Raw genomic sequence first — 3,040 nt, forward strand, 5'->3', positions numbered from 1 at the left:
TTTGTTAGTTTAGTTTTTCTCTTTTGTATTTTCTTTTCTTTTATTTATTTTCTTTTCTATTTCTTTACTGTTTTCATTTAAAGTTTCTATTATTTTCTTTTTATAAAATACCAAGTTAGCACCTAAATTAGTATTACTAATTAGGCCTCTGCCATAATTATTTTGGCACACTATTAATTTAGTTATATTACTATATCTTTATAAAAGGCATTAAAGTAATTGTTTTGCCCTAAGCTTTGGTTATTTTAGTGAAATTAAATATTATAAGAAATGTTGGTTTCTCCACCATTATTACCTATGTATTAATTGGTTCACTCCGAACATTTTAGTTTTAATATTTGAAAACTTTTATTGTTTGCCTATTTTTGAATTTGAATTTGAATTGGTTTCGAACTAACTCGAGATTAGCAACTATAAACGAGCTGACGTGGCACCATTAGCAGAGGATCACTGTAGCTAAATTACCCGGGCGTCACACAAGTGGTGGTGGTGGGTGTCACAAATCTGTCAGGCAAATCTCAAATTCTTACCAGTTCTTACCCAGCAGCAGGCGGCGATCGGCAACCGAGGTAGTCAAAACTCTCAAAGCTTGGATAGAGCGATTACCAGGGAGAGTGTAACGCACGACATAGATGTATGTGGAGATGGGAAGGCTTATAATATGGTAGCAAAAAGGGTCAGCAATAATCAATTCAGATATGCAAAGTTGAATAAACACTCAACGACGGTACCGTGCTAGAGACGCGAGCCTAGAACACTAACAAAATCACGGCGTTGCACATAAATAAGGGAAAAGCACACTCTGAAAAAAATTCACTCTATTTTTTTGTGTTGCTCTTTTTTTTGCGCTCCTTTTTTGCGAAAAATCACTATAATGGCGAGTGTCTCAAAACTCTTCCCAGGTCAAACTGACAGGATGGGCACGAATTTTTTTTTACTTTTTATGAAATCGGGGCAGCGACGACGAAAAAGCGTCAAAAAATCACTATGATGGCACGTGGCTCAAAAGACTCAGAAAAACCTAAAAATAGGATAGGGAAAAAATATTTTTGCCTAAGAAAATTTTGGCCTAAAAACTCCCTCGGGGTCTCTAGACTCTTTTTTTGTAACCTATTCAGGCAAGGAAACACGAATCGGAAATTAGACAGATCTCGAAAACAAACCTAATATGAAAGGAACTCGGATTGGCGGTGGATATATGGTGGTAGGATATGGCAGCGGTGGTGGTATATGGATACAGATTGATGGTGGTATATGGATACGGATTTGTGGTGGTATATGGATACAGATTGGTGATCGTATATGTAGACGGATCGATGGCGGATAAGCGGTGGTGGTAGATGGCAGGGGCGATGATGATGGTGCAGCGGCGGCGTGACAACTTATTACTAGAACTCGGAACTCTAAAAGACTAGACTCTAAGACCAGCAACTAGACACGACGATGCAGCCGCAAATTCAACAAAGCAAAATACTGAAAAGACTATGCAAAGGCTCAGACTGGTTCGGATATGATGAACTAACCCTAATTTTTGGCGTTTTCATGGACTGTATATATGAAGAACAGACTCGATCTAAACTACAAAAAATTGTAAAATCTCACCGAGCAACCTAAAAATCTGATACCTTGATAGAGGCAAAGGTGTCCTGTCTTTCGAAGAGATGGTGGCTATCGTTTTGGAGGAAGTCGATTTTGACGATCTGACTACGAACGTACGAGGACATCGCGCCTTAGCAATCGCTAAACCAACTCCGAAAGGTTATTGACCACGCCGGAGCACGATCAACCTGACCACAAAGGTCTGTTTCCTGCAGGCAAACGAAGAACAAGCAACAAACTAAGATTGCAATCTGGATATTGCAAATATAAGAGGAAAGCTTTATTGATCAAGGTGGGGTTTTGTGATGTCTTGGTCTGGTCGTTGAACACAAACGAAGTACGTGAAGTTGCAGCTATGGCAAACTTTTAATCACGATGCCCTAAGGGTTGTATATATGGAGGAGAGAGGGGGAATTTCGTGGCCCTTGGAGGAGGGGTCCGAAACCAACCCTAACTCTTGTTTCCCCACACATACGGACTCTAAAAACTGCCTATAATCAAGTATTTCGAAATTACATGAGCCTGGCCCAAAAATAGTATGACGCAACACCTAGAATAGCCTCTGGACGAAATTTATGAAGTGGCATCTTGTATATTTCGTCCAATGCTTCATGCACTCATTATGGTGGCTTCAAAGTCCTGGAATCATCACTTGTAACTCTGTTCTTGTTCCCCTTGCGCATGCCATCATCTTCAGGCTTGAACTTGTTCCAAGGTTCATCTTTCTTGTCCAAGCTAGGCCCTTCATTTGTAAGAAAAACAAATGTATCCAATTTAGGCAGCATCATATTCTCATGAACATTAGAATCGTTACCAAAAAATGAAAGTACTTGATAATTCAATTGGCGTGCGCGAAATCTAGTAATTGATCTAGTATGTATAGCAGCAGGAGCTGTGGGCGTAACAATAATATTAATGTCCTCATCAACATGTATATGTGAGACGAGGATCCCCTGCCGTAGGGGGTGCCGTTCCACCGCCAATACATGGGCCTGCTTGAAACTTGGCGCACAGCAAGTGGTGCAAGTTTTTGTTCTTTGATGCCCACAAAACAAAACAATCAGCCACTCGTATCACAGTATTTGTAGAACTGTCAACAATGACACTGCAGTTCTTTCCTCTTGCTACCGGAAATCAAACACCAGGCTCTCAAAATTATATTACCTCCATCCTGAATTATTTGTTTTAAATTTGTCTAGACACAGGTGTACTTAGGACTAAAACGTATCTAGATACGTCCGTATCTAGACAAGTAATTTGGGTGGAGGGAGTACGTCCATCCCAAAATTCTTGTCTTAGATTAGTCTAGATACGGATGTATCCAACACTAGAATGTGACTTGATGCATCCATATTTAGACAAATCTAAGACAAGAATTTTGAGACGGAGGGAGTACTACCATCGTATGACATTTCCAATAACCAACAATGAGACAAAATTT

This window comes from Triticum dicoccoides, chromosome 3A (genome assembly GCF_002162155.2).
Source record: "Triticum dicoccoides isolate Atlit2015 ecotype Zavitan chromosome 3A, WEW_v2.0, whole genome shotgun sequence".
Lineage (NCBI taxonomy): Eukaryota > Viridiplantae > Streptophyta > Magnoliopsida > Poales > Poaceae > Triticum > Triticum dicoccoides.